Raw genomic sequence first — 26,711 nt, 5'->3', positions numbered from 1 at the left:
GAGTGAGACATTTCATGCAGGGGCATGAGGCTCCCTGGCCTTTAGATTTCGGGTGACCACTGTGCATTCAAGGCTTAGTCCTCAGCTTGGTGCTACTGGGAAGTGATGTGGACTCTGTGTGTGTGTGTGTGTGTGTGTGTGTGTGTGTGTGTGTGTGTGGTGTACATGTGCCACAATATGCATACGGAGATCAAAGGCTATCTTGGGTGTCCATCCTCACCATCCACCTTGACTGGGACAGGGCCCTGCCTTGTTCACTGTTGCCACATGCAGTCTGGCCTGTGAGCCTCGGGGGACTCCCCTGTCACTGCTGCCTTCTTCCTTTAGGAGCGCCGGGATTACAGATGCTAGCACTACTCTGTCCAGCTTTTGCATGCGTCCTAAGGATCCAGACTTGGGTTGTCAGGCTTGCATGGTGAGCACTTTACCCACTGATGTCTGCCCAGCCACAGTGGTGAGAAGCAGTGGGGCCAATGGAAGGTCTCCTAGCACACAGGCCCTTCCTCTCTCTCCTCTTAGCTTTGCTCCACCTTGCACAAGGGCTGTGATTCCTGCCTCACCACAGCAAAGGGGCCAATGAAGCATGGGCTAGACCTCCTGTGGTGGTTTGAAAGAAAATGGCCCCCAAGGGGAATGGCACTATTGGGAGGTGTGGCCTTGTTGGAGTACAGGTGGTCTTGTTAGAAGTAGTGTGTCACGCTGAGGTGGGCTTTGAGGTCTCATACATGCTCAAGTCACGCCCAGTGCCTCAGACCACTTCCTGTTATCTGCAAGTCAAGTTGTAGGACTTTCAGCTACTTTTCCAGTATCAACCATGTCTGCCTGCATGCCACCATGTTGCACCATGATAATAACGGACTAAACCTCTGAAACTGTAAGCCACCTCAATTAAATGTTTTTCCTTTATAAGAGTTGCCATGGTCGTGGTGTCTCTTTACAGCAGTAGAAACCTTAACTAAGACATCTCCCAAAGCTGAGCCAGAGTAATCCTCTGTCTTCATAAGTTGGTGCTGGCATGTACCTATTATAGTGAGGGAAGGCTGGCTCACAGAATCCGAAGCTGTCCCATCATACTGACACTTGGGACTGCTTTACTGGGGATGTTGTGTGCCGTCATGTTGGCAGATCATCTGAAGTTACTGCAGAGCGCCTGCCATCCAGTGTGGATCTCTGCTCTGTGCAGCATGGATTGAAGCCTCGGGTCTGTCTTTAGCTGTGTTGCTTTGGCCTCAGGTCTCTCTCCTTCCTCTGACCGACCACTCTGGGGTGAGTAGTTCTGAGTCGCTCTGAGTGACTTTATAGACAGTGTTGACTCAGCCACTCTGTCAGAGGAGGGGAAGGGGGTGAAAACACTAGGAGTCTGAAAAGGAATGTGGCTGAACCCGGACTCTTCTGTAGGAAACAGTTTGCTCTGTGAGCAGTAGGGAGCTGCGCAAGGTTTTCAAACAAGAGTGAGCCAGCACCATCATTGTCCATGGAAAAAGAGAAGCCTCCAAAGAGAAGTGTCTAAATGACTAGGAATTGAGGCATGGCAGCAGGACCAGCTGACTCAGCCTGTGTGGTGTGACGGTGCTCTGCCACAGATGCAGACGTAACTTAGAGAAGAGAAACCCAGAGCCCTGTTGAGTCTGAATTCCCCAGTGTGCGGGAACTCAGGGTGGCTGATGGAGTTGGATTGTCACCCATGGCCCAATGGTGGTGGGCAGCATGAGCTCACCTTGGCTCTGACCCTACCTTTCATGGGACCTGAGCCCTACTTGCTCTCCTGTTCTACTTCATCTCTGGGCTGCCAGAGTAGTCGATGACACATGTCAAGCATCATCTTAGGCTTCCAATGGCAGCTCTGCCAGCCTGTGCTTTACAGGGGTGTCTGCTGTACGTGTGGGCCTTGTGGAGCTCACGATGTACTCTAACCCTTTAGATGGTTCTGTATTAACTGCCACCCTGAGGAACAGACTGTTTTGAATCTGTATTAACAGATGAGAAATTGAGGCATGAAATGGTCAGGTAAAGAAGCCAAGGTCACTTAGCTGATCCACAGCAGGGCCAGAATGTCCCCCTGAAGTTTCTAGCATCACACTCTTAGGTACATGACAAAGACCCTACTCACTCCATTGGGTGTCATCTCAGTCAACTTGCTGAGTGTCCTGTGGGGATAGCAGAGGGGGAAACTGAGGCTCTGGGTACTAGCAGGATTTGTAAGGCAGTGAGTCCTGGAACTAGGACCAGAGGGGGAATACCTATAAGTCTGGGGTCCCCCCTCTTTCTGGCTTACCCCCTCTGCAAGCTTGCCAGTCAGAACTGACCTTCACTCACTTGGGTGAAGGGAGGATGCTGCAGTGGAGTTCAAGTCTCCAGAATGTCATCATCAATGTTCAGAATAAGGCAACTCACTTTGTTCCTACCTGAGGCAGAAGCTGAGGCTCAGCGTGTGCAAGGCCCTGGGTTCACATCTCAGGATCACCATTCCCCCAAAATCCAAATACAGAGAGAGTAACACCCAACATCATAGGGTTAAAGGCACAGGCTATGTGTAATGACACTTCCTCACGCAGAGTGCCTGGCCATGCTTGGGAAAAGCCCTTGGATAGCCTATTGCCCATGTCTTCCAGATCTTTCTGCTTGGGGAAAGAATGACTGGCTCCTTGAGAACACCCAGGAGCCATGGCCTTTATAGGATGCAGATGGCCTCGAGCTCAAGAACCATGTCAGCTGCTGCAGAAAGTGACCAGTCTCCCTGGGCTTGGAAGCACTGTCTGGGCCTCTGGCCCTGTTCCTGTGGATGAGCATCTTGGGCAAAGATTGTGTTCTGTGATGATGTGGCTGGTCTCCATGTAAACAGACCAGCTCTCCACATACACTGGGTTGGTCCAAACCCTGGCTAGATCCCTGGGGGAATTTCTCCAGGTCAAGGCGTGACCTAAGAACTTGAAATTTCCAGACTTGCTTCCATGATCAATTAAGAAAACAAGTTATAAAACCCCAAATCATGCCTCTCGGTAGAATCTACTCAAGGACCTCAGTTCCTTCCTTCCTCCCTCCCTCCCTCCCTTCCTCCCTTCCTTCTTTCCTTCCTCCCTTCCTTCCTTCCTTCCTTCCTTCCTTCCTTCCTTCCTTTCTTCTCCCTCCCTCCCTCCCTCCCTCCCTCCCTCCCTCCCTCCCTTCCTCTACTAGGAATTGAACCCAGGGTCTCACACATGTTAGGCAAGCACTCTACTGCTGACATAAACCCAACCTTCTTTTTTTTCATTTAAGTTTTATTATTTATTATTTGAATGTGTGCATGCATGTGTGTGTGTGAGAGAGAGAGTGTGTCTGTGTGTGTGTATGTCATGTATATGAGAGCATGCATGTGGTGTTCAGGAGACCGTCTCAGTTCACTTTTGCTACTGTGTGTCCTGTGGGGTTCAGCTCAGGCAGTCAGACTTGTAGAGCAAGTGTTCCCCAAGCCCTTTTTTTTCTTTCAATTTTTGAGATAAGATCTAAATTGCACAGAAGAGCCTTGGACTCACTCTGTACTCAGCCCCTGAGTAGCTGGGATTACAGGCCTGCACCCTGAGTCAGCGGCCACCCTGTAGAGGGCTGCAGGGCTGAAGTGGCTGCTGAGAAGGGCCGTGGTCATGTGAGCTCTCGTAGTGCGGGGCCACCGGTGCGGTCCCTGGGGCCATGCAGCCAGTTCAAACCCCCGATGTTCTGTGTGTCCTTTGGTCAGTTAGTTAACATTTCTGTGCCTCAGTCTATTCATCTGTGACCAACGGTAAATGACATTATCTCAGGAGTCGTTTTGAGGGTCGAGCCCTTGCTGGGTGTTTCCAGAGTGTGGAAGCTGTGCTCTCCATTTCAGCTGCTGTTGGTGTCACTTTGGTGTCTGTGGGTGACACTCTTGTGTGACTCCTCCTCTGAGTTTGAGTGGTGCAGTTGGAACAGCCTTTCTTGTCTCAGAAGAACAGGGCAGTCCTCCTTTCAGAAGAGCCACAAACTGGGAGCACATACTTAGGCTATACTCACCAGTAATTCGTTCAGCGGTCTGCAGAGCCTGGCCTCCTGCCTTGCATTCTGTGTGGGAGAATTCATAGGTGTGTCAGGAGTGTGTTGGTGCTGGAACTATAATGCTCCCCTCCGCCTGCTGCAAGAAACGAGGGGCATCAGTGAGATAGCCCAGGGGGTGAAGATGCTTACAGCTGATTCTGGTGACCTGAGTTAGATTCCCAGGACCCACAGGGCGGAAGGAGAGAAGCGACTCCCTATGGTTGTTCTCTGACCTCCACACGTGCACTGTGACACAGTCACCCAATAATAAATAAATAAACAAAAAGTGAGTGAAAATAAAGCAATCCATGTGTAGGGGAAAGGTCAAGCCGTGGCCGAGACACCTGCAGCTGGTTTTAGCTGTCTTCAATCACTGAGCTTCCTTAGAGGTCCTAGTGTCCCAGCCCATGTCCCAGGTAAGAAAAGCCTCTGAGCTATCCTGTGGTGGAGATGAGCAAACTAAGTAACTACGCCCAGCACTGAGCCATCCTCCCTCTTTGCCCTGGGTTGTCTGAGTTACCTTTGCCATGAGGATGAGGAGAGGGCAGCCCAAGGACCCCCTTTCGTGACTTGAATCTGGACTAGAAAACCTAGAATGCTCAGAAAGTTGCAACCTTAGGGCAGTGGCACATCCGTGTCACTTTACAGTCTGGAGAGCATTTCTATGCTGTTCAACTCTGCTGATTCTACGATACTTGCTCAGGATTCCAGTGAGGGTGAGGAGCCAGCAGGGGCAGACAGAGGACAGACATTAAGGCCAGTATCGGACACTATGGGGGTCCAGCCCCTCGATAATCCCCTCCCAGGGTCTGGGAAGAATCTACAACCAGCTGATAATTAATCTTTGATGAAAAGAAATGAATCTACATACAGGAAACTCCTTAGTCCACACACTTTATTATACCATGTCAGTCCTTTTACAGCTTCTGTTCTCTTTCAGCTCCTTTCTTGCCTGACTTCTCTCTATATTCATCTACTGCTCCCTCTAAGTTCTATCTTAATTCTCTCATCTTAATTCGGCCTCATCTAGGTCCTTTTCATCTCGTTCTTACCCAGCTAGTACTTCCCCATCTGACTCTTCCTCATCTTCCATCTTGTCCACACATTCTCTCTGGTCAAAATCCTCCTTACCCCTCTCTGTTCTCCATCTCTCTGTTCCCCAAGTCTCTCGGGAGTCCAGTTATAAGCCCAAACCATAGCAATCCCTTGGTCGAGCAAGGTCACCAGGCTTGAATTCTATGGGGTCATGAAAGCAGGTAAGAATTTTCCGCAGGCAGTGCAAAGCCAGGCTTCCAGGGTCAAACAGAGGGGTGATAAGAATCACATAGAGGGGCAGTAATTGTTAATTATCATTTGCAACCCAAAAGGGAAGTGACTAATGAATTAACTAAAGGCTAAATTCAGGTAATATCTAAGAAGAGGGATCTTATGTGCTCAATTATAACCTTAAACATGATTGGTAGAAAATGTTAAGAATCTATAAGTTGCTAGGTCAATGGGAGAAAATAAAACTGCCTTCTTTTTTCCTGTGGCTCCTATCTGTCTAAGCTATCTGCCATTTTTCTGCAGGGTGGGGGAAGGTGTGCTCGGTCGTTAGGCCACCTGTGTACAGCTAGATGCCTCTGGTGATAGTTAAAGGGAGATCTGGAACTAGAGGTAAGATTTGGGAAAGGAGGAAGTAAAGCTTAATTGGCACATCTGCCAGGCCTTCTCAAACAGGTAGCCTGGATGCTTAAGGCTGTTCTTAGAGAGCACAGAGGTGTCTCTGATAAGGTACTTTCCTCCATCTTGGGATAGACCTGGCCGGATGCTGCCAATGATGATAATTACAGGGAGGCTTGAACTGGGGTTCTGGCTGAGCATAGCTGTCAGCGCAGAAGGTTATCTAAATATTCCAGGAAGTGGTTAGGTAAGTAGTTAGAGGTCTATAAAGTTAGTAAGGCTGTAAGAAAGGAGGGTCTGAGCTAAATTGTGTAAAGCTATTACTTAACGTCCACCTGAACTAGGCGGTGGCTCCTTGTGGAATTTACCTTAAATCAGGAGACTTGCATGTGGACTGTTATTACTGTTAGTCATTGAAAGTGGCTAAGCAAGATGTCTGATTCCAGAGGAAGCCTTTCCTGAGGCTGTTCTCCAAATACCTGGAATGTGTATGTCCAGAGAGTGATCAGTCCACACTGTTAGCCCTTCTTAGGGAAAAATCAATTGGGAAAACTATGAAGGCACACATGATTTTTATAGCAGAATACAGCTGATATATAACAAGCCAAATAACACCAAAAGCTCCTTGGAATTTGGCTTCCTCTGGAGGAATTCCTTGATCCCTCCAGTTAGTGACTTTGCCATAACCAGCTGAGTTCTTATGATATATTCCTGTAGCCCGCAGTAGGCCAGGAGTCTGTTTTCTGTGCCAGGCTTCAGGTGAGCAACTCTCCTAGAATACCTCAGACTCCTCACTGGCTCCCTGGGGAACATAGGGTGTGTGCCAAGGGCATGGGGCAGGGCCTGGCATGTGGTTGGCTCTCAGTGAATAAATGGCTATCATTATGATTGTGCCTTTAAAGAGGGGCCTGAAGAAGTGAGGGTTTCTTAAGACTCCACAGGGAACAGCAGGAAGGACCCAAAGCTCCTAGAGTGTGGAGCAGGGTCATACTGCTTACAAGTGGTGGCATTGGACTGAGACCTCAGGGCTGCAAAGCCACTGTGCCATGTGCCTTGAGACCAGCATCTGAGCAAGAACAGGCCCCGGCTCTGACCTAGGGTAGAGTGTGGCAGGCCTCAGCCACACCTGGAGCAGTTCTGGGTGGTCATGGAAGAAAGAAAGATGATGTCAGTGCTGGGAGTCTCTGACCATGCTCCCCTTGGGAAGCCCCTCACAGATGATGCTCCATCTGGTTTCCAAGGAGGTGCCTGTTCCAAAGGCAAACTTCCTTGCTGGACAGAGGCCAAAGGTCAAGGCCAGTTCAGAGCTGCAGAGTGAGTCAGTAGTAGATTCTTGAGATCAAGAGTTCAGGCAGCTGCTCATTTTCTGGGATGAAGAGCCTTGTTCCTCTGAAGGTCCCCGCCTTTGTTAAAGGACGTGACGAGGAGACCACAGAGCTACTCTGTGACCTCCTCTCTGCACCCTTGCACACAGGAGAAGTCTGAGGCCCTGAGAGGGGAGAGAGCTGGGCTGCTCTGTAAATGCAGAGGGGAGGCGGGACAGGAGGGGGATGATGCATGAAGTCTGCCATCTGAAAGGCGGATTCAGTCACTCCACAGGGGTACTCAGTCCTTTCCTCTCCTCACCTGGGTTATCATCCTGCCCACCTGTGTGTTCATGGAGTCTCTTCCCTACATACCACTGAGTCCTTGGCACTCTATGAGGAGGGTTTGGGGCTCAGCTAGTGGTGGGTAAAAGACTGGTGTCTTCTGGAGGCTGTATTGTGAGAGGCCTATACGCATCCTATACCTGTCAGGCTTTCACCCCAAAGCTCCCTGCCAAACATCAGCCCTCCCCTGGTGGGTTCAGTCTGAAGGAAGGGACAGTTGTAAATGTCTGATAGCATTCACTCAGCCAAAATCAGCCATGTTGCATGTCCTGGGAAGTGTGGAGAGTTCAAAGACAGTTCCTGGGCCCCTCTGCAAATACCCATTGAAAGCAGAGAAGGCTGGCAGAGGCAGGGTGGCAGGAAGAGGACCCAGGCTGGTGAGCAGCCTGTGAGTCAGGTCCCTAGAAGCAAAGTGCATGTGAGAAAACAGGCTTAGAGCAGGAATCTGGTTCTCTCAGGCAGGCGCTGCTCCTGGTGTTGAGAGCAGAGGCTAGGGTTGCAATTAATCTGTCTGAGAACAGTCCAGCACATTTCACTGCAGCTCTCCCCTGAGTGGGCAGGAAGCTGAGGTACTGAGGAAGCTGAGGTACTGAGGAAGCTGAGGTACTGAGGAAGCTGAGGTACTGAGGAAGCTGAGGTACTGAGGAAGCTGAGGTACTGAGGGCCCATTATGCCTCCTGCCAGAGCAGATCTGACTCTTCTTGCTCCGCACCCCGGGCAGGGAAAGTGATCAGGCATGAAGGAATGTCTTCCCAGAGGCATTCCCAGGCTTCCTACTGGCATCTGAGCTATGCTTGGGACACGTAAGAATCTGGAAGGTGATAAGGGTAAGAGGGTTTTGCAAATGTGAGGAGCAGCAGCATGCACAGGGCTTTGTGGCAGATTGCCCCGTGCAGGGAGAGACTGAGGGAGACTGAGGGCCCTAGCTCATAGTCTGCCTGGAGGAGGAGAAGCTGGGGGTGACCAGCATGTCACCTGCCAGACCTACTCCAGCCTCCACTACCCCCTGCCCTTGCTTCATAGAAAGATTGAATTGTCCTGGCCTTTTCCAGTCTCTGCTGAAACCACAAGTGATTAACTTTGAGCCTTCCACCCCCGACAGTTACAGAAAGTGGAGGGGCCAGCCAGACAATGTCCTCTGAGCCTGGGGCCTGGCCGGCCTCCCAGTTATTGCTGGCGAGGGGACTGCTCACCCCAGGGCAGCCTCATCAAGCTGCATTTAACCCGCAATGCCTTGGTGACAGGCATGTATTAACCTCCTTTGAGTGGGCCAATTAGAGCTAATAGCTGGGGGCAGGGTGGTACTGAAGGGGCCCCGGCCTCAGCTTTTTTTGCATTTTCTAGCCTCTCTGAGGCTTAGTCTTCCTCCTGCCTGCTCCTGTCCATCCCTTTCTCTTTGCTCTGAAGACCTGCTGCTTTTTATGTAAGTCCAGCCCCTGTCCCTGAAACAGAGGCAGTGATTTTATTTATTTCTTTTTTTAGGCATCTGAAGTGACCAGTTATCATCATTCATAAGGTGTCATTTCTGGTCCACTGTTTGGGTTTAGGCTGAGAGCCTTGGGTCTCCCTCTGAGAGGCAGAATTGGCCCTGTTTTACATCTAGGCACTGCGGCTCTCCATTACTTGCCCAGTAACCCTTTCTGCTGGGCCCTGCTTCCTGGGTTCTGTTTTCCTATTTACACAATGGAGTGTTTGGCCAAGCAACCCTAAGGGCCATGCTGAGTCTCAGGTGGCATGCTTTCTTCCAGTTGCTGCAGCTTACATACCTTTAATGGCTTAAGACCATATTCGTTTCCCTCTCCTGGTTCTGTAAAAAAAACCTGTGGTCTAGCTGGGTTCATTGCATAGGGTCTCACTGGTCTAGGGTCAAGGTATCAGTGAGCAGGTACCTTCATCTGGGCGTGGGTGCTGGGATTCCAGATGTGAGCCACCATGTCAGACAAGTTCTCAGTTTTAAAGACCTGTGTGGTTGATCTGGCCTATACAACTCTGTGGGCCCCAGAGGAGCCTATACTGCCATACTGCCTAGGCCAAGGATTCACGCCCAGCCTCAGTGTAAAATATAACAATCCAAAGGGTCTCTCTTTGTGCCAGTCTCCCTGCATCAAGACAATCCTATTATTTAAATCACTGCGACTAGGCTCATGTGAGGGGCTGGGCCAAAGCCACACTGGGCATAACTCCTGTCTCCCAAAGGGAGTGATGGCCAGTCACCAATGTTCCAGCACAAAGAGAAGATAGAAGACACAGTGTGGTCAGATGGTCCAGGCTGTAGTCAGACAGTACTACCTGAGATTCCCCTGCAGCCCGCCCCGAGAGGTGAGGAACAGTCTCCCATGCACCCTCTTCATCTCAGCAACCAGTATTAGCTGTAAGCAAACCGCTTGCAGGCTGTCTTGTCCTGGGACGGTATGCTGGGATGTTCCATGTCTGATGGCCCTAACTTCATTGACACACAGCAGAAAGAATGCAGGCAGGAGGGAGTTGGATGGTTGTGATTTGAAGAGGATTTGTGCCTGAACCAAGGAGACTTGGCTTTCCAGCACCTCCCCTCCTGCTCAGTACCAGAGTAAAAAGACCTCAGAGATATTCTATGTCACTTCCTAGCTGGCAGCCAGGGGAATTCTCTGAGTCTCTTCAGCTAGGACATGACCATGTGGCTGTGGAACTTGAGGGCTCACCATGAGGATCAGATGGGACAGTCATGAGGGGAAGGCATCTGTGGTCCTGATATTACTTACTGTTAGTGGCTATGACCTGAGCCCTGAGATGTCATCTACGGGTCCTGGAGGGCTGGTTGTCATGAGGATAGATCCTCTTCTGGGGCATCCTGTGACAATCTGATTAACAGACCAAGACTTGGAGGAGTAGGCATAGCCCAGGGTCACAGTTGAGATAGTCCAGTAGGGCATCAAGCCAGCCCATTTGGTGCAGAAAACATTTTAAATACTTTATAATAGGTAGTGTGTGGTCTGGCAAGCTGGCTCAGTGGGTAGAGGCCCTGGTGTGTAAGCCTGATGCCCGAAGTTTAATCCCAGATTCCTCAAGGTAGCTGGAGAGAATTGAGTCCCAGAGTTGTCCTTTCACCTCTGTGTGTCCATACATATGCCATGAAGTTGACACTGTGCACGTGTGTACCCCTACTTCTTAGGGATATACATCCTTTCCCTTTTTTTCTAGACACTAATAGAGACAGAGGCATCCTGGATACTCTTTCTGGAGCTGACTGTCACTGTAGAACTCATTCCTCATTAGGCCACACAGCCCAGCCCTGTTCTTTTTAGAGACTGCCTGGAGTCTAGCATTGACTTAACTACCCATGGTTATCTACTTGTTTCCAGGCTGACATTGCCCTAAAACACCTCCGTTTAAAGCTTTCCAGTGTATTTGTACACACTGAAAAGTATGTTTGGATTGGGACTGGTGGTTACTAGGGGAAGCTGAGACACTGATCACAAGTCCTGCCTGGGCTACAGAGTGAGTTCAAGGCCAGCCTGAGCTACGGAGTAGGGCATTGTCTCAGAACTTTAAAGAAAACTAAAACAAACAAAAAGGTCTTAAAGGGCTGAGGATGTAATGTCTCAGTGATGGGGATTTTACTAGTGTTTTTCAAGCATAGGGTTCCACCTCCAGTACCTAACACACCAAGTATATTTGGAGCTGAACGCAAAAAGCAGCCACACTCACCGTGTGTTCTTGTAGAGTGTGCACACGTAGGACATTGAAGATGGACGTAGCTGTGCCACACATCCGCTTGTTTATTTCAGCTGACTCTTTTGTCCATCTGTGTTAGCGAACTCCCTGTGACTGCTGTTCTTGTCAACTGTTGACACATCTGGGAAGAGGGAGCCTTAGCTGAAAAATTACCCCCAACAGATTGTCCTATGGGCATGTCGGTGCACCATTTTGTTGGCTGCTAACTAGAGGGCAAGGGCCCAGCCCACTGGGCTGTATAAGAAAGTCCACTGAGCAGAAGAGGCAGCAAGCCTCCAGGGCCCTGCTTTCCTCCAGGGTCCTGCTTCAGTTCCTGCCTCCAGGCCCCTGTCTTGGATTCCGTCCTAGGCTTCCCTCAATGCTGAACTAAAATAAACCCGTTCTTCTCCAAAGTGTTTCATCACTCAGAAAAAGCAAACTAGAACACTTACTGAATTCGCAAACATCCTGCAGAGACTGGCCCCAGTGAGTTCTGTAGATGGACAATAAAGGAGCCCACTTATGCTGGTGCCCCCCTAAGATTCTAATGGAGCTGAAAAGTTCCTTCTCTGGGTATATCATGGCTGTCCTAACATGACATATCACTCCTGTGTCTGAGACAGTGCGGATGTGAACAAGTGCATGCTGCTGTCCAGAGCGCAATGCTTAGAGTGGTGTCTGTGGCTACCTCCTGGTTTGTATGTTTTCTGGACTATATCATTTTCCTGTTAGAGTGCAGATTCTTCTACAAATTGCCTGTGGCACACTGGCACACAGCCTCAGGTACACACTGAGCAACACATTGCCTAGAGTTCCTGCTCACATTTTAGTGACCCTTTGCCAAGCTCAGCTTTAGTGCCAGGCTCTCCCACAGCCTTTCCTCACGTCTTCATATAGATGCAGTTTTGCTCTTCTTCAGAGTGCTCAAGTGAGCCTCTGCCTATCCTGTGTTTGGGCTGTCTCCACAAGCGAGACGGCAGGGTTGAGGGTGGCCCATGTTGACACAATGCTTCTTAGAAAGGCTGATGATCACTGATCATTGGAAGCTCAGCCGGGCCCTCCTGTGGGGCAACTTTGCTACACCTAGATCATTTATAAGCAGAAAGACAGGGTGGGCTGTGGTGGCGCACACCTTTAATCCCAGCACCGGGGAGGCAGAGGCAGGTGGGTCTCTGTATGTTCAAGGCCAGCCTGGTCTACATAACAAGTTCTAGATTAGACAGGGCTACGTATTAAGACCATGTGTCCCCATGCTACCAAAAAAGAAAAAGAAGAAAGAGATGATGACGACAGGGGATTTGTCACTGTGAGGCACTACCATGTGTGTACCAGATGGCCATTCTCCATTTCTGGGGTGCCTCTGTTGCCACAGGGTTGGCATGTGCTTAAGTATGTCAAGGCTGCTGGATTAAACTCTGCCCTGCCTTGGCTTTTGTGGAATCATGGGAGATTGATGAGCGGAGCTGGACTGTGTGAATAATTCATAATTTAGAGACACAGAAAGGATGGAGGAAAGAGATAAGCAGGCTTAGTTAAGGAGCAAGCTTTCTTAAAGATAAGATTTCAGAAAGATAGAAGAAAAGTCACACCAAAGGACATGGCTAGAACTGTTCTTCCCCCTTATCTAGAAAGGGCACTCATGGAGGAGGAGTTCTGAGAGCAACCACTGTCCTGGGCCAGTATGATCAAGGGCCCCTTCTTTCTGCAAGTTCTTGCCTGCTGTGGGCGTTAGTGGTTCCCTGCCTGGTCCTCCAGGGTGCCAGGCTCCAGACCATGCCTTCTGCAGTCCTCCTTGGAAAAGCATCAGTGATGCTGAAAGCCAGATGTCTGGCTCAGGCCTCTGCTCAGCAGGGTGCTCAGCTGAGAGCAAGTATGGGCTGTGCTTTTGTTTTGTAGTGTCTCTGCTTCGGCTGCAGTTTTGTGGGACCTGAGGACCTGTAGCTACACACTCCGGGGTAACAAAACAAATTGTCCTCAATGAAACTCACAGTATTCCCAGATAGGCCTTCCACCCCTGTGGGGAGGCCCCAGAACTCAGGATGGCATCCCTAGCCTTGACTACCTGACCCCTGGCGGGACCAGCAGCCCTGGACTAGAATGGCTTTCATAGGGAAATGGAGCGTGAGCCCTGTTCCCCCACAGAAACAGGAACAAGCTTGAAGGCAGAGGCTTTAACCTAAGCTGCTGCACCCCCTCTCAAGCCTATGAGGACATTCACTCCCTCCCTGACCTACTCTTCCAGGGATGGGGTGGGGGCAGGGAGCACTAGAGCCACCCTGAAGGCTTTCCTCACTCATCCATTCTCCTGCCTCTCTGCACCCCTCAGTCTCTCAGAACCAGTCAGTGGAGAGCATCTCATTCCTTTGCACACCCTGAGCATCTTTGTCAATGTCTCCCTAAGACTATACTTTGAGCCAAGAGCCTGGGTTCCCTTCTATGTGCCCCACACTCCCCAAAATGCACAGTAGGCCCTTCTCACATATGAGCAATCTGTCTGTCCTTTTTATATAGCTTTGCAAACTCTACTATCCTCCTTGGTTTGTGACAGTGGGTGTATTCCCATGCTACCATTCCCAGCTAGACCATAAACTCCTCAGGTAGAGATTCGCCCTCTTTCCTTTAGACTCTGTGGTGCCTTGCCTGATGAACACCGTTGAAGAGGCAGGGGGTAGGTGGACAGTGGGTGTCAGAGCCTGATCCCTCCATTCATAGGACCATGGGCAGATTGCTCCAGCAATGCCCTGAGTCTACTGCCTCCCCTCTGTGATTACAGAAAACAGGGGCACTGTGTATATATGCTTGAGGTATTTGTTATATATATCAAGCAATAAATAATATAAATATAAATATGGCTTCGTGCTCCTTCTTAATTTGAAAATCCCGAGAGTTGAATACTTGGTACTTCTTCAAGAATGAGAGTCTAAATTGGTGGCTTTCCTTCTTGGGTGTCACAGCTCATTTGATTGATTTTCTTATTGTTTTAGTCTGTGGCTCTGGATGAAGGGAGGGGGTCTTCATGCCAAACTTACCCCAGAACTTGGCCACAGCACAACCCCCATAAATAGTGAGCTGAACTGCACTATGCACAGAAGCATGGTGCTTGGGTCCCCACAGCTTGAAAAGCATCCTCTGTGTGCATTCATGGGGGTTTCCCTGGCAGACCTGGGTTCCTGGTACCCACTGCAGCGTGCTCTTTGTTTATGAGCATTGAAACCCAATATCCCCGCTCTAGACAACCTCCTGGGGGGGTGATGCTGGGTTACCCCACTGCTGACTGTACTCTGCCTGGGGCTCTGCATCAGGCCTGGCCTGCAGAACACCACCCACAAACCATGCAGTCCTATTTGCTGAGAAGCCAGGCTCTGATCTTCCTGCCATCTCCCAAAGTAGTAGTCTGATGAACAGAGGAAGCAAAACCCCTCTCTCCGTGCATGAGTTTCTTCATCTGTGAGAAGAAGACTCTCAGGGGGCCATGTTGGCAGTATGTATGAGGAGATGGCACAGAGACCCGGATTGTCCCCAGGAGGCTGCATGTGTGCTGGTCTTTGTCTCTTGGGAGTTCTTGACTGAGGACTGTGGTCTGGCCAGTTGCCATAGCCTGTGACCGACATCTCATAACCTTCTTAGCTGAAGCAAGGATGTCCTCCTCAATTGTGGACAAATGTTCTTAGTACAGGTTTCCTGGGGCATGGTAGATACCAGAAAAGTCCTTTCTTCTTCCAGAAAGGCCTGGAGCTTCCAGGTCTGGTTTTTCCCCTTTCCTGTCCCTCAGAGGCCCTATTCAGAATCCCCCTGCTTCCCACCCCATCCTTTGTCCCTTCCATTGGAAGACTGTAAAGGCAGAAGGACCGACCATGTAGCTGTGTCCTGTGAGGGGCTGGGTTGCAGGCAAGCTTTGGTCCAGCTGCACTCTGCTGGCTCTGCCTTTCCTTCCGTCCTCTGCTCCAGGGGTTTGAATGGAGTGGAGGAAGTGGTTCTCCTGGAGGCTGAGTGCAGCATGCAGTGCTGGATCCTGGACTCACTCAGCTAGCTGGATGTTTCATCTCCAAACAAGCTGGTGCTTCAGCACAGCAGGGATTGACTCCTGCTCTCCACACACAGGGCAGTTGTGTCATCGTAGTTTTATCCAGTAGTTCTTCTTTCACCCCAGAAGGTTCTAGAAGTTTCTTCATACTGGGAGGTTCAGGAGGAGATGAGCAGGTTGATGGAAAGGTAAGAGATTCTATGAACTGCAGCTAGAGTTGGGGGCACCTGAAGGAGGCTTTTACCAGAAGTATCCTCAGGTTTTGGTCCCATGGTGCCACTCAGGGCAGAGTGCAGAGCTGTGCTGTAATCCAGCTGATAGTTGGAAAACTACCTTAAGACATCTCCTGTTCGGATCCCAGAACCTGGAGAGGATGCAGAGAGCCTGAGCTGAGGGTTCCACAGGCAGAAGAAGGATTCAGGATAAGGCAGCTCTTGAGAAGTGTTGTCCAGAGGACAAAGGAGAGGTGCAGGATGGGGCAGGGCTCGAGGTGGAAACCCAGAGCCACCACAGGTTGTTTGTTTACAGGCAGGCACCTTTCCATGAGGGAAACTCTCCCGACTCATGTTTTGGGCTTGCTCACACAGCTTTCTCTTGGATCACCAGCTAGGAGTGACCTGGTTTCCTTGGGGGGACCTGGCTGTGTGGTGTGATCTTCAGATCGAGGAGAATGTGGGATTTGGGGTCTTTCAAATCTGGTGGAAAGATGGGTCTAGGCGGCAAGGCTGGGGGGCGGGGCAGGGCCCTGGGGTTCTGTTTTTCAGCTCATTGCCTTTCTTCTGACACTTTCTTTCATCACAAGCCAGATTGCTCTCTATGGGATGGGTGGTTTCCCCGCCATGCATTGTCATGGTCTGTCCTGGGTGTGTGGGGCGAGGACCCTGCCAGCTGGCGCAGTTGCTGAATTCTCAGAACCCGTATTTCAAAGTAATTACTGACCAAAAAAGCAGACTTAGCCACACAGCTCATAACTACTTCCAGATACCCAGCCTTGGGAGCCCCAGGAAATGCTCCCAGGACTCCTTTGGGATATAGGGAGAGCGGCCCAACATGTCCTCAGTGGAGGTTCGTCTGGGTGCTGTCCAGGGTCCTCTGGGGCTCAGGCAGGGAATAGGAGTTAGTTATCCCTCACAGCGGGCAGCTTCTGGCTGGTCTGGGCCCTGGTCTAGTTTATGCAGGCCTATCTGGCTCATCTCTCTCCTTGGGGATGATGGTGTCTGTAGTATATTCCAGAAGAGTCAGTAGAAGAGCGATGCATCAAAGTGTTCGAACGTTGCAAAGTACCATGCAATTCTTAGACTGTAGGGAAATCTGTTCAGCCTGTACAATCCTCTTGAGTGCCCTGTTAATACAGGGTCCCCTAGAGCTTCTAGGCTCTAGTCCTGGCCACCACTCATCTGCTTGGTTTCATTGCTCCTTGTGACTCTGTGGGTTGGACATGAACTGATTCCTGTGTCACCAATGATATGATATGGATTTGAGTTGGTTCTTTAAGTTTGATCTAAGAGAAGTCAAAGGAGACCAAACTTAAAGAACCAACTCAAATCCATATCATTGGTGACACAGGAATCAGTTCATGTCCAACCCACAGAGTCACAAGGAGCAATGAAACCAAGCAGATGAGTGGTGGCCAGGACTAGAGCCTAGAAGCTCTAGGGGACCCTGTATTAACAGGGCACTCAAGAGGACTCAGGCTGGACAGGGAAGGCGAGGCTGATGGTTGGTTTGGAGATTCTGGCCATGCCTATATCCCAGCACAGAGACCTGAGCTTTCTATAAGCTTCCCTGCATGTTTCCCATTAGCTCCTGGTATCGCAGGCAGAGCAGGGACTCCAGGCTCCAGGCTCCAGGCTCCATTAGAAGTGGAAGCAGAGGAACAGAGCAGGGAAATGTAGTTGTCCAAGGTCACTAGGTGAGTATTGCGAAGAACCTCCCAGCCCAACACAGTCCATGGGCTTCTCTGAGGTTAGAGGTCCCAGATGAATGAATCCCTGGAGGAAGATGGCCTGGAGACCTGAGTCTATGATGAATAGAGCTCACCACACTTAACACTTAAAATCAGGAATTCTAGCGAGCACCAAGTCCTCAACTAACTCCTCACAGTGACCCAGTAAGCAAGACAGGCAAATACTGACACCTCCTAGGTGGGAAAGCTTGCCTGAGATCGCATGCCTAGACCATTGTAGAGACCAGGCTTTGGACACCCAGTTTGGACACCCAATTCCTACTGTGGTCCAAGCTGTTGCTGTGCCCTGCCAGAGCTCACAGCTGCAGGCAGTGTACACACAGCATCGAGTTGGCAGTGTTGGTCTGGATAGGCCTGGGATGAGGAGTGGCCATCTGGAGCCCCAGCCAGCCATTGTGTGCTAGGCTCGGTCAGGCGGTTGGGTGTGGCCCCAGGGCTGCCAGACCAGTCCCCAGGGAGGAAGTGTCAGTGTTTACAGGAAATGCAGGACAAGGTCTGGGAGGTGGAGGAGGGGTAGGTAGCCAGCCACCAAGCTCTGGAGGTACCTTTGGGCCCTGCTGGAGCCTAGGGCGGGGTGCCCCTCTTCCATCCCAAGGACGAGCCAGACTTTTTGTTGTTCTGGAAGGAAAAAGCTCACTTCACAAACATCCCAGCCCCTCTCCCACGGCTCTTGCTTCCAAGAGGGCAGCACCCTAGTTCCTCAGAGAGCACCCCCACAGTGGACCCTCCTGGGAGCTGTGGTCTGCCATCTGTGCCACTGCTCTTGTGCCTTGCCAGCCTCATTGTTTAGAGGGCCGCAAGGCAAGGCCAGCTCTGTGTAACCCCGGCACCTGAGGGGTAAGGTTGGCTTTATGCCCTAGAAGTTCCCTGAGATGGGTGTGAGTGTGGAAACTTTAAAGACAAAACAAAACAAAATACCAGAAAACCTAAAACAGCCCCGGTAGCCGTGACACACCGGCTTTTCTAAAGCCCAAGTGTAAAGGCCACGATGCCTTCAGCTACTTGGACATACCCAGAGCCACCTCGCAAGAGAAATGACTCTGGGGATGGAGGTGAGTTAATAATGTGTTGCCTAAGCATGCAGGAAACCCTGGGCTGGATCCCTAGCAATGCGTCAATGGGGTGCAGGGACAAATTCCTGTAATCCTAGCACTGGGGAGGTGGAGGCAGAAGGATCAGAACTTCAAGGCCATCATAGCTACATAGCGAGTTCAAGGCCAGCCTGGGCAACATGATGTCCTCTCTAAAATTAAAAGTAATGTTAAAAGAGAAAAATAAGCATCACGTCTGAGGCCAGACTTGAAATAAGCTATGGCAGCTTTGTTTCCCACCCTCCATTCATGTCCCTCTTCTTTCCTGAACCCACGGCTCTTTGTGCCCCACCTGGACCTCAGCCAGCCTCCAACCTGTTCCCTTTGGGGCTGCTCTCCAGGTTTCCAGACTCAGTGCTGGGACATGACAGCGTTACCATGGAAACTGAGGCTGCCTTTTAAGGTTCTTAGTCTTTTTAATAAAAAAAAAAAAGTTAGGAATAAAATCAAGGACAATTTTTCTAGAGTTTAGGAGAAAGACATAGTACAGGTGATGTGGAAATCCTGGTGGCTGCCAAAGAGAGACGGAGAAGTCATGTCTTCAAGGTAGTCGTGGAGTAGTAGCAGACAGCATATTAAGGAAGAACACTCCATGAGTGAAAGTAGACTGAGGAGAGAACCCCCACAAAACCCCCACTTCCCTTCCAGTTTGTATTTTGTGGACTTGATTTTGCACATGCTCTGTTCCTTAGATGATGCCAGAGTAAGGAAGGGTATCCAGGCCTCCTCTGCAAAGTGCTCTTCTGCGTCCTAATCTTGATTTGGTTTTTGCTGGTGGTGTTTGCTGTTGTTGTTGTTGTTGTTGTTGTTGTTCCTATTCTCTTATCACAGGGTCCAGAATGACAGGACCAGTCCTCCCTTGGCTACTGAGGCAGGGGCCTGCCTGAGTTGCACAGAGTCTCACACTCCCTCCCCAACACTCACCAGCATCTCGTCCCAGCTAACATCTAGAGTGGGTGCTCTCCCTCTGTCCTCCAGCTGTCTTCCCCAGGAATGTCCTCCTCCTTTGACTAAGCTGTTCTTTTGCTGGGCATAGCATCCCCTAGTCACTCCCAGACCCAGGTACTGGGGGAGGTGTGGGGGTGTGCTTCCCTGGGGAGCGGCTCCACCTTGCTGTCTGCTCTCCTGTAGGCCATGTGTGCTGGATGCAGCTTATTTATCTATACATCCCGGTGAGGGGTGCAGAAGTGTCTGGGGGCACAGTGCAGGCAGCTATGTGTTGCCATGAATTGGTTAAAGCTAACAGGTATCTCTTGACATATGGTATGTGTAAGGGACTGTGGGATTTGAACACTAGGCACTAGCAAGACAGATTTCGGAGCCCTGTGAGGAAGGCTGAAAGAGAATGCTCTGTTTGAGGGACACTGGAACTCAGGCCTGCTGAGAGGAGCCGAGCTTGGCAGATGGAGAGCGGTGGTTGGTAGGTTTAAGGTTTTTACCATGTGGTTTTACCATGTGGAGGGTTATTGTAAAGAGAGGGATGGGTGACTAAGAATGTAAGCTAACCTGCAACGCCTGGTCCCATGAGCTGGCCAGTGCTTAAGATCATCAGCATAGTCTGGCTAAGGAGGGCTACCTGGAGGAGGTGGTGAGCTGGACCTGGTGGTGGGAGGAAATGAGTCAGCAAACAGTTCCCAAGGTCTGGTCCATTCTCAGGGGCAGAACAATGAGTCTTAGGACAAGAGCTTGTGCCCTACTGAAGTCACCTTACCTTCTGGGCCTGAGTCACAACCTATCCGGGCTTGTTGGACCAGCGTGATGAATTCATGTCTCTGCTGCGCAGCTGTCACACTTCACCACACATGACTCTTACGTTCATTTGTTCTTGTGCCCAGGTACCTGCCTATAGTGGCAATTAATGAGGCAATTCCACATAGTTTATCTGATAATTAAAAGAGGTTTATTTCCACACAGCCAATAAAGGGTCAGTTACAGGATCCGAGAGAGGTGAGGTGCAGTCCAGTGTGGTTCTCTGGAGAATTCTGACTTGGTCTGCAATCCAGCATCCACTATTACAAGGAGCCAAGAGAACCAGCACGTACACATTTCGGGTCTTAAAGGGTCTCGTCTTGGCCACGCCCCAGGGGCAGGAAGGCACATGTGGTAGCTTCCTGCTGCCTCATTAGGGGCAATGCTTCAAGGTCAAAGCTGCAACAGCTACCCACTACACCTGCCCTCTTCATGCCAATTGCTTTTGGATACTGTGCACCCTGGCACCTCTTGAGTTGTCATACGTTGCAGGATGGGCGACCTGCCTAAGGTATCTTCTCTTGTCCAAGGCAGAAGAGGGAACAACAGTGGTCCACATGAAGGAGTATAGGTCTGTCTGCAAGTCATCTGCTCCATTTATGTCTGAGAGGTGGACAGCAGGGGGCTGGACAGAGCAGCTAGGGGCTGGCGTGGAGTAGTGGGGTGCTGGCGTGGAGTAGCCAGGGCAAATGAGTGCCCTGAACAGACCCTTAGTTTCCCCAGCTGAGAGTGGTACCCAGATGCCAGATGGGAGGACTGCCGCTGCCTGGCCGCCTGAAACATTTTTATACAACTCTGGCTATATAGACATATTTAAAAGATATGCAAACCAAATACCAATGTTAAATCATAAATTTATTTTTAAAGAGTCTTTGATGTACATGTGTAATCTTATCATTTATTAAAGATGAAGGCATATGTACCTCCTAAGAAGCTGGTACAGGTCACCTGGCACCTGGGAGTACTCAGAGTGCAGTCTGTCCCTCTCCCAGGCTGCTGCTTGCTTTATTGACAGGCTGTGTTGTGGGGAGGGGTGGACTTTCTGGTCTTCACAATGACCCAGCAGCCACCTCTCTCCTGGCTTCTAGTGGCTTCATGGTGCCATCTCAGGCCGCAGTATCTCTCCAGCGGCCAGAGTGAGAGGGATAGCTCACACCCTTCCTGCCTCTTTGTGGTTGGCTCATTCTAAAATGATAGACCAGTGCGTCCATGTTTCCTCTTGCTCTGGCCCAGGACAGTGGTGAAAGCTGGGCAGAACAGCAGGACCCCCCAGCTTCCAGTTTGAGCACCGGGGAGGCAAATCCACACCAGGTGTTCCCCTGCCTCTGTATCTGAAGTCTAGGGAGATGGGTAGGTTCTGTGGGGAAGCAGCAGCGATGTGACCGTGGAGATTCAGCTGATGATAGTGCTCTCCACAGACGCAGCACTCACCGAGGGGCCCCAGCAGAGATAATGGGAGCCTCTCGGATAATGCCCAGTTCACCAGCACCTCCCAGAGTGTGCTTAGGCCTGTACCTGGCTGAGGGGCAGAAGGAGTCAGGTCAGTTGACTGGAAGAGGACGGTCACCAAATACAAGTCTGCCGGGCATCTGCCATGGGGGACATAGAAAGACATCACACACCCCTGATTCCTCCCTTAATGGTGCCGATGGCTGTTACAGAAACTTGCAGCTACAGTCACAGAACACCATAGGAGGAATGGCTTGCTATCCTACAGTTGAGGAAACCAAGGCCCAGAGAGGGTAAGGAGCCCACACGATGTCACCTAGCAAGCTGGTGGCAGTGGGAGCACTAGAAGCCAGTCTGTCAGTGTTGAGAGTTCTGTCTGCCTCCTGGTTCATCCTGGCCTTCTGGTCACCCTGAAGTAGAATAAAATCAGACATTTCTCTGAGCCATCCATGTCTGCATATCCCTGCTGCCTATTTTCACATAAACCCTGGGAGCATCATTACCGTCCCCACTTTACAGACTAGGAAAGTGAGGCAGGGAGGCAGACTAAGAATCTTTCCTAGAGTTCTTGAACTGCTGAGTGAGTGGCAGAATCAGGTCCGGCCCGAGGCAGGCAGATTCTATAGCATGTGCCCCGACCTCCACCCACCCTGGGCATCTAGTTCCACTGGGGACGAGAAAGGAGTCTGCTCTAAGAGGCTCTCACCCTGCAGGGCAAGTGTTGCTACTGCTGAGAGCACTGTGGCTGGCCACATCTCTGTGGATAAGTTGCTGTTTCCCACTGAGCCAGCCTAGAGGCCAGACCTGGGTACCAACAGTGTAGCTGCTTCTAAGGATCCGAAATGGAAGTCCTGTCTACTGCCCACACCAGGAACCTGAGTTAAATGTGTTCATCAGTTTTCGTCACTGGAACAAAACCCCTGTGTGGACCCACTTACACATAGAAAAGGTTTGTTTTAGCTCACAGTTTCAGAGCTTTCAGCCCATTATTGGCTAGACCCATTGAGATGAGCCTGTGGTAGCACTTCATGATAGGAGCATGATAGGGAGCCAGGCTGCTCTCTTCTCAGCTAGGGACAGTGGGGGAGTGGGAAGGGGAGGAAAAGGGTGCCAGGGTCCCATCCCCATGGTAACTCCATTCCACCTGGCCTCTTCTCTTAAAAGTTCCACCACCTTCTAGTAGCACCAGCCTAGGAGCCCTAGGGCCTCTGGGGACACTTACCTGATGGGAGCAGAGACTGCTGTTTGCCCAGACTGGAGCCCAAGGCATCACTGGATTAGCAAGCTCATAGCTCTGGCTTGTGGATTGTTCTAGAATGTTACCTCTTTAGACCAGTCTGTCATTTTATGAGTTCTGCAGAGATTATTTTTGAGCTGAGGATCGAACCCAGGGCCTTGCACTTGCTTGGTAAGTGCTCTACCACTGAACTAAATCCCCAACCCGAGTTCTGCAGAGCTTTAAAATGTTTTATGTCACTAGACTTCGAGCTTCATCAATGATCTAAAAATAAACCTCAATGGCCACAGTCATGATTGGTTTTATTTTTACCCCTTTGGCCAGAAGAGGCTGCAGAATTTGAGTGGGCTAAGAGAAGTCTGAGCTGGGCCCAATGGTCAGGGAATTCTTGGAAAATCCCTTTAAAACGAAAGACCATAACAAATGTTTGCCAGGATGGGGAGGAACCTGGACGCTGATGTCAAATCATGAGCGGATAGTCCTGTGGTCCCTAAAAATTCACAACCCAGAGTGACCATGGGCCTAGCAGTCCCACACGTGTATGTACAGCTTAGAGGAAACATGCACAGCTGCTTAAGGACTGGCAAACCGGCATTCCCAAAAGCCTTAGTAACAACAGCACAACCCAAGACATTCCAGATTATGGGCTGTCTATTCAATGGAATACTATTTAGCCATGCAAAAGAATGAAGTGTTGGTGTCTGCTGTAGTGTGAATGAGTGAGAAAAGCCAGACACGAAAGTCCTCATATTGTGGATCCCATTGACATGAGGTTTAAAACAGAGAAAACAGGCTAACGGTTGCCAGGACCCGGGGACCTTTTGCACACAGTTGAAGGACATGGGGGTGATGAAAATTTCATCTCATTTGACATGGTGGCAGGTGAGTAGCCCTCTGAGCACACTAAAAAGCACTGAGTCGTGCTTGGTGCAAGGGTAAAATTCATGGCCTGTGAGTCACAGCTCAGAAGAGCTTTCCTAAGAGGAAAACAATCCCTCCAACCCCCAGTGCTGTGTTGGAGACGTCACAGGTCAGGGAGCAAGACAGCTTGTTTTTACTTAGCGAGAAATGGAAATAGAGTTCTCTAAAAAGCCTCTCCTTGGAGCCCTTTCTGGGAAATGTTACAAGGCTATCTACCCCTTGGCTGACCCCAGGTGCAGGGGGGCGTTCTCCCCAGGAGCAATAGAGCAGAGTTCTCTGCAGATGGGAGGCTGTAGCAGGCAGGCCAGGATGAGGATGCCTGCAGCCTGGCCTCAGCCCAGGCATGATCGGCCCTCCACCTCCATTACACAGATGTGGAAGCTGAGGCTTAGCATGGCAGCCACAAAGTTGAGTGTGCCCTGGCTTGAGCCCACTTTCAAGGCTCTTTCCACTTCATTAGATTTCCTCTGACGGTTGTCTCATTCAGAACAGTGGGAGGTGACAGATCTCAGTGGCTTGTTGGAGGGGGTAGGACAGGAGAGAAATTAGTTCTCCATAGAAGAGGCCACCTGGGGAGGCTCTAGAGGGATTGTGTGCATACTGACAAAGTGCTGGGGTGACGGGGCGGGGAGGACATGGACAGATGGACAACCAACAGAGACAGACAGACGATGGTCAGACGTGGAGGCCAAGTGTTTGGAAATCCCAGTTTTGTCCCCTCTGTCTGTTCTCTCTGCTCCTTGGCTCTTCAAGCTGTTCTACTAATTGCAATCATCACATTTGCTAGCTGTCTCCATCTCAATTTTTCCAGCTTGCAGAGTGCTCTGCCTCAGCCCCCTCCCCTCCCTGACAGGCTGGCCTCTGTCACACTTGTCCAGCTCCAGCTGTGGGCTCAAGCTCACACTAGCAGTTCCCAAGAGGGAATGCATTCTGATAAGTTATGAGGCCCTTTGGACTGTTGTTAGAGATGGAAGTTAATGGTCAGAGTTGGACAGTGTGAGGCTCAGTCACAGAGGAGACATGTCTTTTTACGACTCCAGGCTGCTGGAAAGGCCCCGGGCTCAATTGGCGGGTCAATTAAGGTAACAGCTCTGGGCAGCTTGTAATGCTCTCTTTAAACCTAAAATGACACAGAGGGAGGATACAGCTTGGAACTTAGAAGCTGGCTCTTCACAGGCTGAGAAGGACTCTCCTCATGCTAGAAGCCGCTGTCTTCTCCCTGGTGCTCTTATGTGACCCAGCAGTACCTGTGGACCCCTGCTTGACAGACTAGAAACAAGCTGTGTGTATTGGTCAGCTTTCCATCGTTGTAACACTCAAGGAAGAAAAAGATTGACTGAGGCGCATGCTTTCAGTCTGTCATGGAGGGGAGGGTGTCATGGAACAGCTCATCATAGCCAGGACGCAGAGACGGAGAATTCCCCAGACTGAAAGCGACCTCCCCCTTTGTCCACCCCCCACCCCAGGCTTCCAGGCTCTGTGATGGTGCTGCCCACATCTGCGGTGGTTCAAGTCCATTGTTGGTCCTCTCTGGAGGGCTTCAGACACAACCACCAGTATGTGCTGCAAGTCTCCTAGGCCCTTACAAACCCAACCCAGCAGACAATGAGGCTGATCTCACCTTGAGTGACTCACCCAAAGTCTCAGGGAGACCCCCTCCTTCCCGATGTGTGGGTTCCAGGCCTCTCGTTCAACTGAACTTGACCTGACCACCTGACCCTCATACTGTTCCACCCAGCCTTGAGTTACTATAGAGATGGCAGCCACCTAGAGTGGGGCACCAGAGAGCAAATGAGGTGCCAGCCGACGTGGGGTTGGGTCTGCAGTGCTTTCTTTACTAAGTGGCTAGGCTGATCAAGGCATCCATCTGCAGCTGCCAGGCTGTGAGACAGCATCCTAATATCTAGTGAGTGTCCTCACCACTCTGCTGAGGACCTTTGTGCAATTTCTTCGTCGTCCTCAGGATGCCCTGAACCCCTGCATCACCTTCTATATCCATTTTATGGATGAAAATAGAAAACCAGATGAGACACAGGAGAGAATAGCTTGCTTGAAGTGATAGAGCCAGGGTTCCAGACAGGCCAGCAGGTGTGCATTCCACATCCCTTCTCATGCGTTGCCATGTTCCGGTGGGTGTGTGCTCCTGTGTGTGTATGTGCGTGTGTGTGGAGACCAGAACTCAACAAGGGTGTCTTCCTCTCATTTTTTTTTCCCACATAGGGTCTCACTGTGTAGTCCTAGCTGGCCTGGAGGTTGCTATGTAGACCAGGATGGTCTTCAACTCAAAGATCCACCTGCCTCTGCCTCTTGAGTGCTGTGATTAAGGTACCCATCACCACCTTGGCCCCTGGGTCTTCCTCTCTTGCTCTCTAGTTCTTTCCAACACAGACTCTCGTACTAGACATGAGCCATGTCCACAGGGCCAGTTTCCTCAAGAGGTTGCCAATCTTTGCCACCACCCCATCCTTCCAGTGCTAGGGTTATAGATGTATGCCACGATGTCCAGCTTTTATCTGGGTGCTGGAGGTCTGAGCTCAGGTCTTCAGGTTGCATGGCAGGCACTTTACCCTCTGCCCCAGCCCCCAGCCCTGCCTACCCTCTTAATCAGCATGCTCACGAGGGACAGGCTGGGTGATGGGAGCCAATCTAGACAATGTCAGAATGCTTACAGAGTTTTGAGCAAAAGGGCCACACGACCAGAGTGGATTTCAAGGTCCCTCTCCCCAGTGTATGAAAAAAACAGATGGACAGTGAGGATGGAATCGGATGTCACAGACCTTGAGGCAAGAGGTGGTCTGACCCATAGATGATGTGATGGAGGCACCATGGACTCAGGGAAACTATGGAGAGGTGGGAGGAGCTTGATGCCTGTGAAGCTGGCCGTAAACTTTCCTCTCCCCCCCAGGACGTTCTCCAAAAGGCCTGCCCTTGCCCTGTGCTCCTTGACAAGAGTCCTGAAGCTCAGCTAACCACTCCTGCCCTCTCTATTGATGGCTAGCGGTTCTGTGCAGGCATAACAGGCTTCTGCTGGGCTAATATGGCCACTTCTCTAAGAGGGAGTGCCCCAGACTCCCTGCCACCTACTTGTGAGACAAATGGCTACACATTTTCCCAGGTGGCTTTGGAAGGCAAGACCTGGGCTTGGCCACATGGCTGTGCATGTATTCTTATGCCACTGATGTCCACAGTGCCACCACAGACAAGAGGGCAGATGCAGAGAGGCTCCAGCATCCAACAGACC

The 26,711-nt window shown here is 50.7% G+C and overlaps 1 protein-coding gene across 2 annotated transcripts in view; it reads left to right on the top strand.

The window, feature by feature from the left end:
• Positions 1 to 26,711, top strand: part of Fgd5 (FYVE, RhoGEF and PH domain containing 5) — a 100,789-nt gene that overhangs the window by 18,164 nt on the left and 55,914 nt on the right. The window lies entirely within an intron of this gene.

This window comes from Onychomys torridus, chromosome 3 (assembly GCF_903995425.1).
Source record: "Onychomys torridus chromosome 3, mOncTor1.1, whole genome shotgun sequence".
Taxonomy (NCBI): Eukaryota; Metazoa; Chordata; class Mammalia; order Rodentia; family Cricetidae; genus Onychomys; species Onychomys torridus.
This window is presented reverse-complemented; position numbering and strand designations above follow the sequence as displayed.